The 21,017-nt window shown below is 50.2% G+C and overlaps 1 protein-coding gene across 1 annotated transcript in view; it reads left to right on the top strand.

Moving 5' to 3' along the window:
• Positions 1-21,017, top strand: part of SBK1 (SH3 domain binding kinase 1) — a 64,032-nt gene that overhangs the window by 11,463 nt on the left and 31,552 nt on the right. The window lies entirely within an intron of this gene.

Here is a 21,017-nt window from a genome sequence, read left to right on the forward strand (position 1 = left end):
AGTGGCTCACACCTGTAATCTTAGCACTTTAGGAGGCCAAAGCAGGCAGATCACCTGAGGTCAGGAGTTGAAGACCAGCCTGGCCAACATGGTGAAACCCCATTTCTACTAAAAATACAAAAATTAGCTGGGCATGGTGGCACACGCCTGTAATCCCAGTTACTCGGGAGGCTGAGACAGGAGAATCACTTGAACCTGGGAGGCAGAGGTTGCAGTGAGCCAAGATCACACCACTGCACTCCAGGCTGGGTGACAGAATGCGACTCTGTCCCCCCACCCCCAAAAAAGAGAGTAACATCTGGACTCCAGGAAACAGGAATTGAATGTAAGAGAGAGGAGAAGGGAATCTCGCAGTTCACACTCAAATAAGAGAAGAGATCTCTTCAAGCAGATGAACTTGATAGAATACCTAATGTCTTTGAATTTTGGACACATTTACACAAGTAGGGGAGAATATGGGTTGACTGATATATAAACATGTAGGTAAACAAGTACTCCCCTCTCCAAAAAATGTTATCAAACCCAGGAAAACCGAAACTTTTGAACAGAAAAGGGAAAGAAATTTAAAATGAAAATTTCTGCCCTGCAAAAGATTCTGCCAAGAGAATGTGAAGAGAAGCCATAGAATGGCAGAAAATATCAAGTGCTCCTTGGTATTTACCCAAATAAGTTGAAAATTTACGCCCACAGAAAATCCTGCACATGAATATTTGCTAGTTTCATTTTACTGTGGTAAGGACACTTAATATGAGATTTGTCCTCCTAACATATTTAAATGTACAATACATGTATAATACATGGTTGTTTTATTTGAGACATGGTCTCACTCTGCTGCCGAGGCTGGAGTACAATCACAGCTCACTGCAGCCTCCATCTCCTGGGCTCAAGCAATCCTCCATCCTCAGCCTCCAGAGTAGCTGGGACTACAGATGCATGCCACCATGTCCAGTTAATTTTTAAATTTTTTATAGGGATAGAGTTTCGCTATGTTGTCCAGGCTGGTTTTGAACTCCTGGGCTCAAGTGGTCCTCTAGCCTCAGCCTCCCAAAGTGCTGGGATTCCAGGTGGGAGCCCCTGGTACAGAGTTACACAGCAGCTCTTTAGAGCTTATTCATCTTGCTTTATTGAATCTTTATGCCTACTGATGAGCTATTCCCCAATTTCTTCTGCAACTCTGACAACTATAGAACCAAAATCTAGGAATTAGACTTCTTTAGATATCCCATATAAGTGGAATTATGAGATATGTGTCCTTCTGTGGCTTATTTTGCTTTGCATAATGTCCTTGAGTTTCATCTATGTTGTCACATATTTTTTTTCTTTCTTTCTTTCTTTTTTTTTGAGACGGAGTCTCACTCTGTCACCCAGGCTGGAGTGCAGTGGCGTGATCTTGGCTCACTGCAACCTCCGCCTCCCAGGTTCAAGCGATTCTTCTGCCTCAGCCCCCTGAGTAGCTGGGACTACAGGCATGCACCACCACGCCTGGCTAATTTTTGTATTTTTAGTAGAGATAGGGTTTCACCATATTGGCCAGGCTGGTCTCGAACTCCTGACCGTGTGATCCACCTACCTCAGCCTCCTAAAGTGCTGGGATTACAGGCGTGAGCCACCATGCCTGGCCTGTCATCGCATATTTTTAAGGCTTAATTGTAGTAGTCCCTGTTGCATGTATAGATCACATTTTTTTCATCCATTCAACCCATTTGGGTTATTTCTACATTTGGCTATTGTGAATATTGTTGTAAAGAACACAGGAGTGCTAATACCATTTTGAGAATTATTTTTTTCTTTTTTTAGAGACAGGGTCTCATTATGTTGCCCAGGTTGGTCTCAAACTCATAGCCTCAAGCAGTCCCTTCACTTTGGACTCCCAAAGTGCTGGATTAAAGGTGTGAGCCACCGCACCTGGCCTCTCTTTCAGATTTTTTTTTTTTTTTCTTTTGAGACAGAGTTTCTTTCTTATTGACCAGGCTGGAGTGCAATGGCGCAGTCTCGGCTCACTGCAACTTCCGCCTCCTGGGTTCAAGCAATTCTCCTGCCCCAGGCTCCCAAGTAGCTGAGATTACAGGTGTGAGCCCCCATGCCCAGCTAATTTTTGTATTTTTAGTAGAGACGGGGTTTCACCGTTTTGGCCAGGCTGGTCTCAACAAACTCCTGACCTCAGGTGATCCGCCTGCCTCGGCCTCCCAAAGTGCTGGGATTACAGGCATGAGCCACCATGCCCGGCCATAGGTTGTCTTTTCACTGTGTAGATTGTTTCTTTTGCTAAGCAGAAGCTTTTTAGTTTGATGTAGTCCCACTTGTCTATTTCATTTTTTTGTAGAGATGGGGTTATGCCGTGTTGCCCAGGCTGGTCTTAAACTCCTGAGCTCAAGCAATCCACCCACCTTGGCCTCCCACAGTGCTGGGATTCCAGGCGAGAGTCCCTGCGCCCAGCCCCACTTGTCTATTCTTGTTTTTGCTGCCTGTTTTTGGTGTCATATCTGCACATGAATATTTATAGCAGCTTTATTCATAATTGCCAAAACTTGGAAGAAACCACAATGACAATGTCCTTCCATAGGTACACCCATACAATGGAACATTCAGTGATAAAATGAGCCATCAAGCCACCCAAAAGACACAGAAGAACCTTAAATGTGTATTGCTACGTGAAAGAAGCCAGTCTGAAAAGTACTATCTGACTCCAGTGATATGACATTCTGGAAAAACCAAAACTAAAGAGAATAAAAAGATCAGTGGTTGCCAGGGGGCTGGCAGGAGAGAGGGAGGGATGAAGAGGTACAGCATGGTGGATTTTTAGGGCAGTGAAACTATTCTGTATGATACTGGGAGGGTGGACCTGTAACATATATTTGTCAAAACCCATGGAACTCTACAAAACAAAGAATGAGCCCCGATGATGTAACATATGAACTTTAGTTAGCAACTATGTATCAATCTTGGTTCATCAGTTTTAACAAGTGCACCACGCTGATACAAGATGTTAATGGTAGGAGAAATTTGTTGGGAGGAGAGGAAGTATACTACAAAACTGAAAGTCTCTTGGTCAATTCAAACGCGTTCTGCTCAGGCCAGGTGCGATGGCTCACACATGTAATCCCAGCACTTTGGGACGCCGAGGAAGGCAGAGCACCCGAGGTCTGGAGTCCAAGACCGGCCTGGCCAACATGGTGAAACCCCGTCTCTACTAAAAATACAAAAAAATTAGCCAGGCACGGTGGTGGGTGCCTGTAATCCCAGCTATTCGGGAGGCTGAGGCAGGAGAATCGCTTGAACCCAGGAGGCGGAGGTTGCAGTGAGCCGAGATCGAGCCACCGCGCTCCAGCCTGGGTGAGAGAGTGAGACTCTGTCTCAAAAAATAAAAAGAAACACGTTCTGCTCAATTGTTCTGTAAGCCTAAAACTACTCTAAAATATAAAGCCTATTATTAAAAAAAAAAAAGAAAAAAAAAGAGAAAGGAATCATAGTGTTCCACACAGAGCTGTAAATAACGTTTCCACAATATGTAAACATTTCCAGTCTTACCAATGTTATAATGCAACTGTAATGTGAGGGGGGATAGGATGTGGGAGTGGGTGGGAGAGGGAGTGGTTGGACATAAGGAGCTAAATCCTCTTCTCCCAAAGTGGGAGGTTGGTAAGGAATGCCTAAAACTGGAAAAGAAGCAATGTAAACATGGTACGTAGGAAATGTGGAGGTAAAAATGACTAATCACGAGCTAAAAGAGTTGAGATGGTTGTCCTTATGAAGTGGGAAAAGGGGCCGGGCGTGGTGGCTCACGCTGTAACCCCAGCACTTTGGGAGGCCGAGGCAGGAGGATCTCTAGAGGGCTGAAGTTCGAAACCAGCCTGGGCAATATAGTGAGACCCTCCCCCATCTCTACAAAAAATTACAAATTAGCCAGTCACTGGGGCTTGTGCCTGTGGTCCCAGCTACACAGGAGGCTGAGGCGGGAGGATTGCTACAGTGAGCCGTGATCACACCAATGCACACCAGCCTGGGTGACAGAGCGAGACTCCATCTCTTAAAAAATAAGTGAGAAATGGGGGTGAGGCTGCCCCTGTGCGTTGATTCTAAACAGTGGGCATATCTAACTTGAATACAAATTAAAAGTATATTTTCTATATGTATATAAGAAGAGAAGAAATAATAAGAACAAACAAAAGAGACTGGGAAGTTGCAGAGCAGAGAGAAGGAAGCCAGTTCCTTCAAGAAGCTTTGTTCGGGGGCCCAGAAATGGCTCAAGACGTGGGTCAGGAGGAGACGCCAGAGCCTTGGTGCCCATGAGAAAGTCCTGGAAAAAGAATGAGGGGGTCCCGGTGCAGTGGCTCATGTCTGTAATTCCAGCACTTTGAGAGGCCAAGGCAGGTGGATCGTTTGAGCCGAGGAGTTCAAGACCAGCCTTGGCAACGTGACGAAACCCTGAGTCTACAAAAAATAAGAAAATTAGCCAACCATGGTGCATACCTGTAGTAACAGCTACTCAGGAGGCTGAGGTGGGAGGATCGCTTAAGTCCAGGAGTTAGAGGCTGCAGTGAGCTATGACTGCACCACTGCACTCCAGCACTCTGGCCTGGGTGACAGAGGAAGACCCTGTCTCAAAAAGAAGGAAGGAAGGAAGGAAGGAAGGAAGGAAGGAAGGAAGGAAAGGGTAAAGAAAAAGAAAAAGAAAGAATGAGGAGGATGGAGTGGCGAAGAAGGGAACCTCTGAAGAATCTGGGTCCCTGTAGCCCCTCAGGGGAAGGGCCCTTCTGCCACTGAAGCGGATGGAAGAAGTGGAGGAGGAGGGAGGCTGGAGGAGGGGTTGTGGTTTGATGGCGGAGGCAGTGGAAATGTATCTCATCCATCTGTTTTCTCAGCGAAGTGGGAGCCACGGTTTGTTTGAGGAGAGAGGAGGAGGTGGGAAGTCATCCCAGACCTTGCTACAGAGTGGGCTCCACGGACAGCAACGTCAGCACCCCTGGGGGCTGGCAGGATGGAATGCGGAATCTCGGGCCTCACCAAGACCCCTAGGAGACTCACAGGCGAATTACAGTTTCAGAAGCTGCTCAGAAAGGGCAGGAAAAAGCAACTGGGAGGCATAGTGAGGGCGGAGGTTGGGGGCACTCTGCTGAGTGCCTCTCCAAGACCCACGCCCCTGAATGAGAAGGGGCACTGGCAGCTGCGGGGTGACCCTCCCAGGCAGTGTTGGCTTGCTTGGTGCAGGCAGAGAGCGGATGCCTGGCTAGCGCTGTGCCAGGTTGGTCCTATAGCAGGACAGGTGGGCATGGGAGTGGGCGTGTTTTCCAGGAGGCCATCGTGGTGGTGGCAGAAGGGGGTTGCTGGGTAGTGAGAAAGTGCTGCAGGTGGTGGATTGAAGTTTTTATTTTATTTATTTATTTATTTATTTATTTATTTATTTAGAGGCAGAGTCTCACTCTGTTGCTCAGGCTGGAGTGCAGTGGTGCGATCTTGGCTCACTGCAACCTCTGCCTCCCGGGTTCAAGTGATTCTCCTGCCTCAGCCTCCCGAGTAGCTGGGACTACAGGCGCCCGCCACCACGCCCGGCTAATTTTTTGTATTTTTAGTAGAGACAAGGTTTCACCGTGTTAGCCAGGATGATCTCGATCTCCTGACCTCATGATCCGCCTGCCTCGGCCTCCCAAAGTGCTGGGATTACAGGCGTGAGCCACCGCTCCCGGCCGGTGGATTGAAGCTGATGCCTGCAGGTACCAGGGCAAGCGATGAAGAGGATAGAAGGGCAGAGCAGAGGGGGGAGTGCCTGAAATAGAGAACTCAGAGCAGGTGAGGTGTGGGGTCGTTACGCAGGCTGGGGTGTGGGCCTGGGAGCGGTGGCCAAGGGGCTTGCAGAGGAGAGGGTCGAAGGGGACGGGAGGAGGTCAGGGAGCTGAGAGGCTGCTGGAGGCTGCTGAGAACTCCTCTGTTCTCTGAGGTTTGTACCCCACAAACCTAAAGATGGTGAGAGAGGAAACGGATTCATTTGCTCTGGGGTGTGGCTGCGTGGGGACTTTTGAAAGCTCCCCCGAGTTTGAGAACCACGGTGTAAACATAGAGACAGAGAGAGAGAGAGAGAGAAAAAAAAAAAGACAACAGGGGAGTAACAAGAAGGCACTCTAAGGTGGGGAACGGTGGCTCACGCCTGTAATCCCAGTGCTTTGGGAGGCCCAGGCGGGAAGATCACTTGAGACCAGGAGTTTGAGACCAGCCTGAGCAATACAGTGAGACCCCCGTCTCTACAAAAAATTAAATTAGCCGAGCATGGTAGTGCTCGTCTGTAGTCCTGAGGCAAGAGGATCGCATGAGCCCAGGAGGTGGAAGCTGCAGTGAGCCATGATCACACCTCTGCACTCCAGCCTGGGCGACAGTGAGACCCTTTCTCCAAAATACAAATTTTAAAAGGTACTCTGGGGCTGGCACAGACCGAGGACCTCGAGTGGACCAGCTGGGGAGGGGATTCATGTCCTGGGTTGTGGGCGATCAGAAGATGGAAATGTCGTGGTCTTGCCCTCGAGAACCAGATAGAACAGAGACAGAGACAGAGCGCGCGCCGCGGTCCCTCAGATCGTCCTGCACTACGGCGAAACGGCCACTAGAGGGCGTGTTGTGCTCACATATGCGGACCGGCCGGCAAGCGGCGGATTCCGCGGACAAAGTCTCTTGTTTAGCCACGGAACCCTGGGCTTGGCCCCAGGCCCGCTACGTCCGGGCCGTGTGGCCTCAGCCAGGTTACACAAAAGCTCTGTGACCCTGTTTGGTCAGCCATAAAATGGGCACAGCTATAAGTCCGACTTTCTAAGGTGGTGTGAGGATGCCCGAGGCCACGCAGGCAGAGCAGCGTCCAGTGGGGAACGAATGGCCCCGCGAGAAGGGGAGGCTTCGCCATGGCCTCCGTCTCTCTCCGCTTCTCCTGCAGCTCCTCCGCCCAGCCCTCCCCAGGCCACATCCGGTCCCGGGAGAGAGACTGAGATCGACTTTGGGGCAGGGGAGAGAGCAGGGGGAGGTAGGCAGTGTCTAGGACAGGGAAAGAGAGGAGGCAGCCACCTCCCTCACCCCACCCCACCTCACCCACCCCGCCTTTGTTTTAGAGGCAGGATCCTGCTCTGTCACCCAGGCTGGAGTGCAGTGTCCTGATCCCGGCTCACTGCATCCTCAACCTCCCAGGCTCAAGCGATCCTCCTGCCTCAGTCTTCTGAGTAGCTGGGACTACAGGCAGGTGTCACCACGCCTGAGAAATTTTTAATTATTATTTTATTTTATTCTATTCTATTTTATTTATTTATTTATTTATTTATTTATTTATTTTGAGACAGAGTCTTACTCCATCACCCAGGCTGAGTTCAATGGCGCGATCTCAGCCCCAGTTTGAAATTCTTAATAATTTCATCTTTGAATTTGTAAGGGGAGTCTGATAGGCCGGTGGGGCATGTGCCCAGGCCTTGGAGCCCCTGCCTCATACCAGGCATGATCACACTCTGACCACCTCCCATAGGCAGGTTCTCAGCCAACTACTCACCCCGACAACAGTCACCACTGCTGCCGTTTGTCCCCAGCCAGGGGCCTGGGTGAGGGCAGGATCGGTGTCAGGTGTACAGCGACGTGGTCCAGGCACCTGTGAGGTCTGCACTTGCCCCATCAACCTCCCTGTGCCCAAAGGAGCATGACATTAGAAAGGAAAAAAGGGCCAGCCGTGGTGGCTCATGCCTGTAATCTCAGCACTTTGGGAGGCCAAGGCGGGTGGATCACTTGAGGTCAGGAGTTCAAGACTAGCCTGACCAACATGGTGAAACCCGCTCTCTACCAGATGTGGTGGTGTGCACCTGTAATCCCAGCTATGCGGGAAGCTGAGGCAGGAGAATCACTTGAACCCAAGAGGCGGAGGTTGCAGAGCCCCAAGATGGCACCATTGCACTTCAGCCTGCTGGGTGACACAGCGAGACTCTGTCAAAAAAAAAAAAAAAAAAAAAGGAAAGGGAATAAAAAACACCATCACACAGCTGGGCACTATGGCTCATGCCTGTGGTCCCAGCACTTTGGGAGTCTGAGGTGGGAGGATCACTTGAGCCCCAAAGTTCGAGGCTGCAGTGAGATATGATTGCACCACTGCACTCCAGCCTGGGACAACAGAGCAAGATCTGGTCTCTAAAAAACCAAACCAAAAAAAAAAAAAAAAAAAAAAACCACCATCACAGGCTGGGAGAAAGAGACTGAGGGAGAAAGGAAGAAGCTTTTGTTTCTGCTCTCAGAAATAAGAGGCCCCACGTTTAAATTTCTCTGCGTCCCGCATTCTGTCACGGGCACAGGTTCAACTACTTTCACCTCGAAAACTGTCAGTGCTCCATCATGGGAGCCGTGGTTATTTAGTATCCTATGGTTAGAGAGAAACAGGACAAGCAAGACAAAGCCCAGGGGCCCCAGGGACAGCTGGTGGCCTTCGAGGTGACTGGTGCCAGGCCTGGAGACCACATTCCCCTGCCCTCCTCAGGATCCTGAGTCCAGGGTCAGCACTGAGGGCAGCAGGCTGGGGATGAGCCCCTTCCTCCCCGGACCTCAGTTGTCCCACTGTGCATGGGGAGGCGGCTGGCTTCCAGCAGGGACAGCAGGTGAGGACGTCTTTGTAAACTGAAGCACGGGGGGACATGTGGGCAGCAGCGATGGTTCTTGACCTGCCAGAGATTGCCATGGTTGCTCTGAAGGGTCCCAGAGTCAGGGGCTCAATTGCTAGGTTTATTTATTTATTTATTTTGAGCAGAGTCTTGCTCTATTGCCCAGGCTGGAATACAGTGGCACAAACATAGCTCACTGAAACCTCAAACTCCTGGCTCAATCTGGCCACCATGCCTCCCTAATTTGAAAAAAACTATATATATATATATATGTGTGTGTGTGTGTGTGTGTGTGTGTGTATACGTATATATACATATATGTACATATATGTATATATGTATACGCATATACATATATACGTATATATGTACATATACGTATATATGTACATACATATGTATACGTATATATGTACATATATGTATATAATATATACGTACATATGTATATGTATATATACATATATACACACATATATATATATAAAATATATATATTTGTTTGTTTCAGAGATGGGATCTCACTATGTTGCCCAGCTTGGTCTTGAACTCCTGGCCTCAGGCAGTCTTCCTGCCTTGGCCTCTCAAAATGCTGGAATTACAGGCATGAGCCACCACGCCCAGCCCAGGACTCAATTTCTACCCCCATTCCTTGAAATGTTCAAAGAGGATCCAGCTTTAACCCCCTAAGGATGGCTGACAAGGGATGGGGCCTCAGTGGTGACTTCAGTCCCAGGTGTGGATATCCTCTATGGCCCTGCTGTGAGACCCTGACAGTAACTTCATTTATTTTATTTTATTTTATTTTATTTTATTTTATTTTATTTCTGAGACAGGGTCTCACTCTGTCACACAGGCTGGAGTGCAGTGGCATAATCTTGGCTCACTGCAACCTCCGCCTCCCGGATTCAAGCGATTCTCCTGGCTCAGCCTCCTGAGTAACTGGGATTATAGGCGCATGCCACCACACCCAGCTAATTTTTGTATTTTTGGTAGAGATGGTGTTTTGCCATGTTGGCCAGACTGGTCTCGAACTCCTGACCTCAGGTGATCCACCTGCCTCAGCCTCCCAAAGTGCTGGGATTACAGGCATGAGCCGCCCACACCTGGCTCCTGACAACAAGTTCAAACCAGACTCTGGGGGTAGCTACAGGTCTTGGTAGTGATCTCAGTGGCCTTAGACCCAGTGGCGACCTTGGTGACCTCAGACCTTGGTGGTGTCCTCAGACAGACCCTGGTAACAGCAGGGAGGCACCTGGCATCTCATTCCCCTCCTTCCATCCCGGCTTAGCCTCCATCTCTCCCCAGCCACTAGGATTTGAGCCATCCCCCTGGATCCAGTCAATTAGCTGAGTTCATTAACTCCCACGAGACTTCTCCTCCCCTCCTAATTAACTGACTTAATTAGGGCTTGCAGGCCCAGCTCCTCCCAGCCCCCTCCTGCTCCACCCCAGCCTGCCTCCTCCGGGCCAGCTCAGCCAAGCCTCCCTCAGCCTGGGATTGGAGCCAGGTGTGAACTGGGCCCCTCCAGCACCCAGGCCTCCACCCTGTGTCCCTCCCCGAGTCCCGGGACACCAGGACAGTGCCCCTCCCAGGCAGCAACCCAGAGTCAGGATGGAAATGGGGACAGGAGGTGGATGGAGAGAGGGATGGAATCCGGATAAAATGGAATCGGGTGGGAGGAAGAGGTAAGGCTGGCAGCTGATGGACAGGCTGGGTGGCAGGGTGGTTAGGGCCTGGACTCAGGAGCCTGCGTGGGTTCAAGTCCCAGCTAGGGTGCGCACTTCAGCAAAAGCCTCAGCCTGTCTATGTCCCTGACAGATGATGATAGCATCCACACCCTTGGGGTGGTAGCGAGGTTTAAATGAGCTCATTTGTGTAAAAGGCTTAGAACTCAGCCTGGCACAAATCTGTGCTTGTTAAATAAGTGGGTGGGCATGAACAGAGGCCCCCTGAGGGCGAGAAGCTGGAGAAGGGGAGGGAACAGCCAGGTGGGTGTCCCAGGCAGGCTCTGGGGGGTGGCACAAATGGACCGGGCTGGGAAGAGCCATGGCCTGGGTGAGGTTAAAGGGGTAAAAAGTGGGCTGGAAGGATTCAGGCCTAGGTATCCTGTTCCTCCTCTGAGGGTGGAAGAAGCTGACCTTGTTGGTTCATTACCTATGTCCTCTGTGCCTCAGTTTCCCCATCTGGGGGAAGACCCTAGCCTTGTGAAAGTACCTGGCATATCCCAGATGCCTAATCAAAATCTAGACTCATCCCTGAGATGGGAGGTGACCCAAAAACTATTTGGAGGGAGGGGCTTAGTGAAAGTGACCTACACCTCCCCTGGGACCCAAGCGAGGAAAGTGTGCTGTGCAGGCAGCAAGCTGGATGCAGGTTAGACATCAGGTGGGACTTACCGGAGTTGAGGAGTGCAAGATCTCGGCTGCAGAAAGGAGGAAGAGGTGTCTGAGCTGCCGGGTGGGCTCTGGGGAGAGACGAGTGGGCATTCGCACTGAGGGGAAGGGGAGAAGGAGCCTGAGCACCAGCTGGCTCTCAGCTCACTCAGCTCCCGTCACCCCTCAGATCTCAGGGCGGCCATGCCTTCCTCCGGGAAGCCCCCGAACTTTGTGTCTCCTCTGTACCCCGGTCTCAGTAGGAATTTTACATTTGTTGGCATGATTAGTGCAGTGTCTCCCTCACTAGTCTGGGAGCTCCTGAAGGCACGGACTGTGATTTTTAGCCTGCCCTTTTATCCCAGAGTCTTCACATTTTGGGGGCCTGGGAACAAGTGTGAATGAATGAATGAATGAATGAATGAATGAATGGAGTGCCTTGGCCCAGAGGTTCCTGGAGCTTGGAGGGAAAGGGGCCCCATATGGCAGCCCAGGCAGCTATGAACCCACCGAGCCCCTCACATGGCTCCAAGAATAACCATTCTTTGAGGGCAGGGGCTAAACTCCAAAGACCCAAACCCCTGCTTGGGGTAGGCTGAGCTTCCTCTGAGAATCCCCAGCATACCCTGGGGTGCTGAGGAAATATAGTGACTGTATGGGACAGAGGAGACGGTGTTTAATTACTCTCGCATTTTTATTTATTTATTTGTTTGTTTGTTTGTTCAGAGACGGAGTCTCGCTCCATTGCCAGGCTGGAGTGCAGTGGCGCGATCTCGGCTCACTGCAATCTCTGCCTCCCGGGTTCAAGCGATTCTCCTGCCTCAGCCTCCCGAGTAGCTGAGATTACAGGTGTGCACCACCACACCCTGCTAATTTTTGTATTTTTAGTAGAGACGGGGTTTCACCATGTTGGCCAGGATGGTCTTGATCTCTTGACCTCGTGATCCGCCCGCCTCGGCCTCCCAAAATGCTGGGATTACAAGAATGAGCCACCGCGCCTGACCATACTCCCACATTTTTAAACCCTTTATTTCTGGGGGGTTGTATGTGACAGAGACCAAAGTCCAACTGACTTAAGCACAAAAAGGACTTGAGTGGGTCATGTAACTGAAAAGTTCAGAGTTTCAGGCATAGCTGGATCAAGGGGATCAAACGATGACAAGGATTCTCTCTTTACCTCTCTTGGCTCTGCCGTCTGCTGTGTTGGCCTCCTCCTCTGAGGGGTTCTTCCTGCTTGCGGCAACTCCAGGCTTACATCCTACTGCTTTTCAGCGCCATAGAAAGACAGCTTCTATCCTACCAGCCTGGCTCAGGGAACAGACCAATCTCAGAAACAATTGCTAAGGCCATGGGGGTGTTATACACTGATCAGTGGGGGCTGGGTCACAAGTCCTCCCCTACAGTCGAACAAGTGAACCCCACCATTGGAACCCCTAATGGGTAGGGAAGGATGTATCAGGGAATGTGGGTTCCCAGAGGAAACGGGGGTTCTGTTACCAGGTAGAGGACAGAGGCTGTGTAACAGAGGAATATGTGGGCATCATGCCAGACCCAGCTGGTCACTGTTCTAAGTGCTAGAAATTGGTGGCAGACATGTCATTTCCCCACCCCTTCCCCACTCCGACCTGCCAGCATCCTCATCTCTTTTTCCCAGGGTCTTCTCTGGCCTCAGCCTGCTCTGCTGGCATCCAGAGTGCTGCCTCCCCTCCTCCCCACTGCCCCAGCAGCTCTCCCCGGTGACTGACAGGCAGAGTATCAATACCCCAGCTCCTTTGCCTTTGGATGCGGTAACCCTGAGCAGTGTGTTGTACGCTGTCTCTGTGAGTTCCTCAGTGGGGTTCACCTCCCATTGCCCACGGTGGTGACTGAGTTGGTAACACAACACTTGTGGCTGTCTTCCTGTCTCACCCACCCGACCCACCCCTCCACTACCTGGGATCACCTACCAAACAAACTACTTGCTCTAGAATCCTTGTCTCAGGGTCTGTTTCTGGGAAACCCAAACTAGGACATCATTAAAGCCAGCCCCCTAGGGATGTGTTCCAGACAGCGCTTGTTTCCTGCCAAATGTCTCCGATTCCTGGGGCTGGTTTTGCTGACCCATGCCTGTGGAGGAGCTGGGATGGAGCCAGCTCTGAGAATCCTGCCTCCTTCTGGGAATTCCAGGGGATGCCCCCTGCTCCCCCAGCACACACCCCCATGGGCATGGGCGGGGTCAGGACCCATCAGATCCTTGTTGCATAGCTTCCAGGGGCAATGGCCTCGTCCCAGTCCTAAGGAGCCCAGCACCCAGAGCCATCGTGAGCAGGAGGTCAGGGTGGCGGGGGCCAGGGAGCCAAACTTGCTACCTAATCCTAGTGCTTCTCAGAGTGTGAGAGAGGAGGGCATTTCCAGTTGTTCTCAGACCAGGCTTTAGAAAACACAAATAATCAGGCCGGGCGCAGTGGCTCATGCCTGTAATCCCAGCACTTTGGGAGGCCATGGCGAGTGGATCACTTGAGGTCAGGAGTTCGAGAAAACAGAATCACATAGTGAAAAACTTCTTTCTTTTTCCTTCTTCTTTTTCTCCTCCTCCTTCTTTTTAAGATCCCATTTTAAAACACTTCCATGGAATAGTTTTTACTTATTTTGGAAACAGTGAAAGAATTTACACAAAACTGTAAACTGTGCACACACCTACAGCTATAATAGAAACAGTGTCAACATTTTATCACATTTATGTCAGAGTTTTTCTTTTCAGAGATAGGGTCTCACTCTGTTGCCCAGGCTGGAGTGCAGTGCCATGATCACAGCTCACTGCAGCCTTGACTTTGTGGGCCCCAGCAATCCTTCTGCCTCAGCCTACTGAGTAGCTGGAACTACAGGTGTGTGCCACCACATCCGGCTATTTTTCGTAGAGGCGGAGGTCTTACCATGTTGCCCATGCTGATCTGGAATTCCTGGCCTCAAGTGATTCTCCCTCCTCAGTCTCCCAAAGTGCTGGTATTACAGGTGTGAGCCACAGCACCTGGCTCGTGTGTCAGATATTTTTAATTTTAAAAAAGATAGGGCTGGGCTTGGTAGCTCACGCCTGTGATCCCAGCACTTTGGGAGGCCAAGGCAGGCAGATCACGAAGTCAGGAGTTCAAGACCAGCTTGGCCAGCATGGTGAAACCTCGTCTCTACTAAAAACACAAAAAATGAGCCAGGCACGGTGGCGTGCGCCTGTAATCCCAGCTACTTGGGAGGCTGAGGCAGGAGAATCACTTGAACCCAGGAGGCGGAGATTGCAGTAAGCCAAGATTACACCACTGCACTCCGGCCTGGGTGACAGAATGAGACTCTGTCTCAAAATAAAAAGACAAAGGATAACAGATAAAGATGAATTCCTATTATACTCCCCGCACCAGTCCTATTTCCTTGGTGCCGTCCCGAGGGGCAACCACTCTCATGATTTTAGGGCTATTCTTCTCATCACTTTTATTTTTTGTAGAGACAGGATCCCACTATGTTGCCCAGGCTGGTATCGAACTCCTGGGCTCAAGCAGATGCTCCTGTCTCAGCCTCCCAAAGTGTTGGCGCGAGCCGCCACATGCAGACCTGCAGCTGTTCTTCTTGTACGGGGTTGGCACACTTTCAGCTGCAAAAAAGCCAGAATTCCCAACTCAAAGTGGCTCCAAGTTCAAGCGGCTCAGCAGCTCCGTGATGTCACAAAGAAGCAGGTTCTTTCCCTGGGCACCGTCACACTGTGTTTCCCCTCATCAGTGGCTTCCTGCTGGCCATGGTCACAGAGTTGTATTTCGGCAGTGGAGAGCTCATCAGTACTTGTGCTGGGGCACTGTTTCTCACTGCAGAATGTACACTCCAAAAAGGGATGGAGAGATTCCAGGATCCATCACCCACTCCAGTGCTGCACGTCCCGGGCACCTGTGCCATCTTCCATCCGATCCATCTTGGGTTCTGTTGGACCTCTTGGTTTTCCTATCAGCAATAACTTGGCCTGTGTCTTCCAGTGGTCCCAGGGAGGAGGTTCCCCGCTACAAAAGACCATTGTGTCCGGCACAGTGGCTCACACTTGTAGTCCCAGCTACTCAGGATGCTGAGGCGGGAGGATCTCTTGAGCCCAGGAGTTCAGAACCAACCTGGGCAATAGAGCGAGACCCCTTCTGAAAAAATAAAAAAATCACAGGCCAGGCACAGTGGCTCACGCCTGTAATCCCAGCACTTTGGGAGGCCAAGGCTGGTGGATCACCTGAGGTCAGGAGTTCGAGACCAGCCTGGCCAACATGGTGAAACCCCATCTCTACTAAAAATATGAAAATTAGCCAGGCATGCTGGCACGCACCTTTAATCCCAGCTACTTGGGAGGCTGAGGCAGAGGAATCACTTGAACCCAAGAGATGGAGGTTGCCAAGATCACGCCACTGTACTCCAGCCTGGGCGACAAGGTGAGACTCCATCTCAACAACAACAACAACAAATCATAAATGTGGACCAACAAGCCAGGAATGCCTTCTCTCTGTCATGACTTGAGACACAAAGAATCAAGAGCATCACAGGACATGCTGGGGAAATCCCCAAATGCCATCAGTTTCCCAAAGCCTGGAGTCTATCAGTATGGCCAACTGAACACAGTGGCTCATGCCTGTAATCCCAGCACTTTGGGAGGCCAAGGCAGGCAGATCACCTGAGGTCAGGATGGCCAACATGGTGCAACCCTGTCGCTACTAAAAATACAAAAATTGCTGGGCATGGTGGCAGGAGCCTGTAGTACCAGCTACCCGGGAGGCTGAGGCAGGAGAATTGCTTGAAGCCGAGAGGTGGAGGTTGCAGTGAACCGAGATCGCACCATTGCATTCCAGCCTGGGGGAGAAGAGCAAGACTACATCTCAAGAAATAAATAAATAAATAAAACTAAATAAATAAATAAAAATTAAATTAAAAAAAGAAAAGAGACTGGACTAGGTAGCTCACGCCTGTCATCCCAGCACTTTGGGAGGCTGAGGCGGGCAGATCACCCAAAGTCAGGAGTTTGAGACCAGCCTGACCAATATGGTGAAACCCCATCTCTACTAAAAATACAAAAAAAAAAAAAAATTAGCTGGGCATGGTGGCACGTGCCTGTAATCCCAGCTACTTGGGAGGCTGAGGCAAGAGAACTGCTTGAACCTGGGAGGCGGAGGCTGCAGTGAGCCGAGATTGTGCCATTGCTCTCCAGCCTGGGTGACAGAGCAAGACTCCATCTCAAAAAAAAAAAAAAGAAGAAAGAAGGAAAATAAAATCATGGCTAAGTTTTTTCTTTGTGTTCCGCTATCCAAATTATACCCATCAAGACCCTCTCTGGAGAGGTGGCACCTTTGAGCTGGCAAGAGTGGCTTATCCCTAGGCGTCAGGGACAAAGGACTGCACCATTGCAGGCTGCTACTTCTTTTTTTGTTTTTGTTTGTTTGTTTTTGGTTTTGTTTGCTTTGTTTTGAAAGACAGAGTTTCACTCCGTTGCTCAGACTGGAGCGCAATGGCACAATCTTGGCTCATGGCAACCTCTGCCTCTCCAGTTCAAGTGATTCTTGGGCCTCAGCTTCCCGAGTAGCTAAGACTACAGGTGCGTGCCACCATGCCCAGCTAATTTTTGTATTTTTAGTAGAGATGGGGTTTCACCATGTTGGCCCAGGCTGGTCTTGAACTCCCAAACTCAGGTGATCTGCCCACCTTGGTCTCCCAAAGTCACCACTTCTGTGCCTCTCTTCAGATGTGTTGTGTTGGTTCCATCCTCTGAGAAGCAGGCAAGGTGGGCCAGATGTGCAAACGATTTATTGAGGAAAACCCTTGGGAGGGACCAAGAAGGAGGGAGGAAGAGGAAGCTGGGAAGATCATCAGACTGTACTAGATCTAACACGTGGAAAAGAGAGACAGAAGGAAGGATGATGGGAGAGGAAGAGTCTTCAACTGCAGTGCAGTGAGAAAGTTTTTACAAAGTCAAGGGGGAGTCCTTGATCCAAAGCTGCCTGTTCGAGGAGTCCTGTGTCTCCACGAACAGACGCGCCTTAGTTCTTTGGCTGGGATCAGCTCGTGGGAAGCAAACCAGAGCCTTCCTGTGTGAACCACAGATGGGTTTCACAGCTGCTGCCCTTGGTCAATGACTTTTCCTGAAGTCAGAGGTCTGAATGGCACATTTTCAGGGCCGTCACCTTCCATCCCTTGCACTACTCAGCTCTACCATGGATCCTGTGAGCCTCTCTTTCTATGGGAAAACTTTGAAGAGGGAGATTAGTGGAACATGCTAGAGCCCCCGCCTCCTTGCTGCAGTTATCGAGAGGCCATAACCAGCGCTTGTTCTTTCTTTCTTCACTATCCATTCTAAATTATCCACACTCTCCACCGTCGCCTTGGCAGTCCTTGGTGGGTTACCTGGTGATGTGACCCGACCCATCAGTCCTGAGGGACCTAAATTATTGGTTATTGTAACCCATGGATCACTGGATTCCCATATATTCCTCCTTGTCCTCCCACTGTAAAAGCAGCCCTGCCCTCTCTGCTGACCAGGGTCAGTTAGTGCAGCCATGCTGGTGCCCTCTCTTCTCACCTGCTGGTCCCAGAACACATGGAGTCCAAAGTTTCCCAGCCCCGGCCATAGCTTAAATTTAATGGGACCCATGCTGTGTCCCCTGGCTAGAGTATACCCTCTTTGGGGACCAGGACTTCCCTCCCTGTAGAACTGAGAGGGAGTCGGGAGGGGGACTTAATTACCCACAATGCATGCCAGCAAACCTTTACTAACTGCACTATGGGTAATCAAAGCCCCAGATAAGGAATCAGGGAAGGTTTCCGCAGAAGGTGGCCTTGAACTGGGCAACCCTTGATAACTGTGGCTAGCGGCACTGCGAAGCTTGATTTGACTCCTCCCCTCTCTAGGTCTGTTTCCTCCTCTGCAAAAAGAGGAAAGTGCTCTCTAAGTGCTAACATTCTGAGACTCAGCTTTTAGACACAGGAAGATGTTTTCTTCCTGCTTTCTCCCTCTCCAGCCCCCTCTTCTGCACACCCAATAACTCAAATCCCTCTATTAGTTTATTTACGGCACTAAGGCCTTGGAGAGGATTACAACAAAGTTAGGATGAAATCCGAAACTCCTCTACATTGGCAGGACAAGGAGTGTGGGAGAGGAAGGGAAGACACAGAGTTCTTAGAAGAGAACTTGTTTGGAAAACAAGGAGGAAGGGAAAGGTGTTCCAGACAGAGGAAACCGAGTAGACAAAGGCGTGGAGGTATCAAAAGCAGATGTCAGGCCGGGTGAGGTGGTTCACACCTGTAATCCCAGCACTTTGGGAGGCTGAGGTGGACAGCTCACCTGAGGTCGGGAGTTCAAGACCAGCCTGGCCAACAATGGCAAAACCCCGTCTCTACTAAAAATACAAAAATTAGCCAGGCGTGGTGGTACACACCTGTAATCCCAACTACTTGGGAGGCTGAGGCAGGAGAATCACTTGAACCCGGGAGACGGAGGCTGCAGTGAGCCAAGATTGTGCCATTGCACTCCAGCCTGGGCAATAAGAGTGAAACTCCATCTCAGAAAAAAAAAAAAAAAAAACGAACAGATGTCAGGGCTGGGCGCGGTGGCTCACACTTGCAATCCCAGCGCTTTGGGAGGCTGAGGTGGATGGAAGGCTCAAGCTCAGGAGTTCAAGACCAGCCTGGGCAACATGGCAAAACCCCATCTCTACAAAAAATACAAAAATTAGCTGAGCCTGGTGGTGCACACCTGTAGTCCTAGTTACTTAGGGGGCTGAGGCGGGAGGATCACTTGATCCCAGGAGGTTGAGGCTGTAGTGAGCCATGATTGCACCACTACACTCCAACCTTGGTGACAAAGTGAGACCCTGTCTCAAAAAAAAAAAAAAAAAAAGACAGAGGCAGATGTCCTAGAATAGCGTGGCTGAGGTCAAGGCCGAATGGAGAAGAGAGGTCCTTTGTAGGGGAATGGAGAGCAGGCTCTAAATGTTAAGGGCTTTGAATGCCAGGATAAGTAAGGTTAGACTTTACCCTGATGGTACACAGGAAGTCCTTGGCAGTTTTATGTAAGACAGCAACCCAACCCCATTTGTATTTTACAGACCTGATGATCCCAAAGGATTTGGATTCTAGAAAAAAGACAATCACCAGGCACGGTGGCTCATGCCTGTAATCCTAGCACTTTGGGAGGCTGAGGCGGGTGGATCACTTGAAGTCAGGAGTTTGAGACCAGCCTGGCCAACATGATGAAACCCCGTCTGTAGTAAAAATACAAAAATTAGCCAGGCATAGTGGCACACGCCTGTAATCCCAGCTACTCAGGAGGCTGAGCCAGGAGAATCACTTGAACCCCGCAGGCAGAGGTTGTGGTGAGGCAAGATCGTGCCATTGCACTCCAGGCTGGGCAGCAGAGCAAGACTCTGTCAAAAAAAGAAGGAAGGTAGGAAGGCAGGAAGGAAGGAAGGAAGAAAGAAAGGAAGGAAGGGCGGGGAGAGAAAAAGAAAGAAAGGAGAAGAGAAGAGAAGAAAAGAGAAAAAAGACAATCTAGACAGAGGCAGGAGGCCGACAAGTTAAGAACTGAAACAATATTCTCAATGGTAGAGGTTGCCAACCTATGGCCTGGGGGCCAGATTTGTCTGCAAAGTGTGTTTCATTTGGCCCATTCAATATTTCTGAATTTTGGGAATTCGTTTCAAACATTTAAAAGTTGGAAGATTTCTGGATTTCCTGCTTCTCTTTGAATATCATCCAGCCACGCACAGCCCACGATGTCTCCAGTTCCCCTCTTCTCCACCCTCTCTATCACTTTACATGCGACCCCAGTCGCTGATGTCTGCGCCTGTAGGTACTTGAGTTTGCAATCTCTGGCTCCTAAAGCTCTGGAAACAGTCGGGAGTGGCTGGGAGGATTACGCTGGGTTGAGAAAACAGCCTGATCAAAAACTTAGAAGAAATAGGGGCAGTCATAAAAAATGATGAGTTCATGTCCTTTGTAGGGACATGGATGAAGCTGGAAACCATCATTCTCAGCAAACTATCGCAAGGACAAAAAACCAAACACCGCACGTTCTCACTCATAGGTGGGAATTGAACAAAGAGAACACATGGACACAGGAAGGGGAACATCACACACCAGGGACTGTTGTGGGGTGGGGGGAAGGGGGAGGGATAGCATTAGGAGATATACCTAATGCTAAATGACGAGTTAATGGGTGCAGCACACCAACATGGCACACGTATACATACGTAACAAACCTGCATGTTGTGCATATGTACCCTAAAACTTAAAGTATAATAATAATTTAAAAAAAGAATAAAAAAGAAATGCTTTTGAAGCTTGAAGCTAAAAAAACAAAAAAAAGAAAGAAAGAAATAGGGAAGGCGTCCTATGGGGGCTTTCTCACTAGGGAAAGAGTGAGCTGCAGGGAGGAGAAAGAACAGGGCCTGGAAGGACGAGCTGTCCCTATCTCATCTCTGTCCCCATCCACCCACTTCATCCAGGCCACCAATTTCCGGTTATCAAACAGACAATGCAACATCCCTTACACCTGCTGTACCTCTGCCTAGAATCTCCTTTCTTCCCTTCTATCCGGCGAGCAGTTCCTCCCAGCTGCACTCCTGGACTAGTCACTGCCTATTTGCAGCAGGGATCGCAAAGGCGACCTCAGTTGGATAGGGCATCCACCCAGGCCCAAGTTTATGACCTCTTCCCCAAGAAGACTGTGAGTTCTCTGAGGTCTCGCTGGAAATAGGATGCATGGATGGATGGATGGATGGATGGATGGACGGACGGATGGATGGATGGATGGAAGCGCAGGCAGGCAGGCGGAGGAACAGGCGGACGCATGGATGAATGAAATGCATATCCGAATGCAGAACCTGGATTTGTTTTCCCTCCTTCAAACAGACACAGGCTCCGCCCCACTAGCACAGACCGGGACAGTCTGGGGCAGTCTCGTCCCGCAGGGCCCAGAAAGCTGGACCAGGTGACCCTCTCAGACTCCCCCGAGTCCTCTGTAACCTCGTTCTCGCCCCCTCGTGGGCTCTGACCT

This window comes from Pan troglodytes, chromosome 18, assembly GCF_028858775.2.
Source record: "Pan troglodytes isolate AG18354 chromosome 18, NHGRI_mPanTro3-v2.0_pri, whole genome shotgun sequence".
Lineage (NCBI taxonomy): Eukaryota > Metazoa > Chordata > Mammalia > Primates > Hominidae > Pan > Pan troglodytes.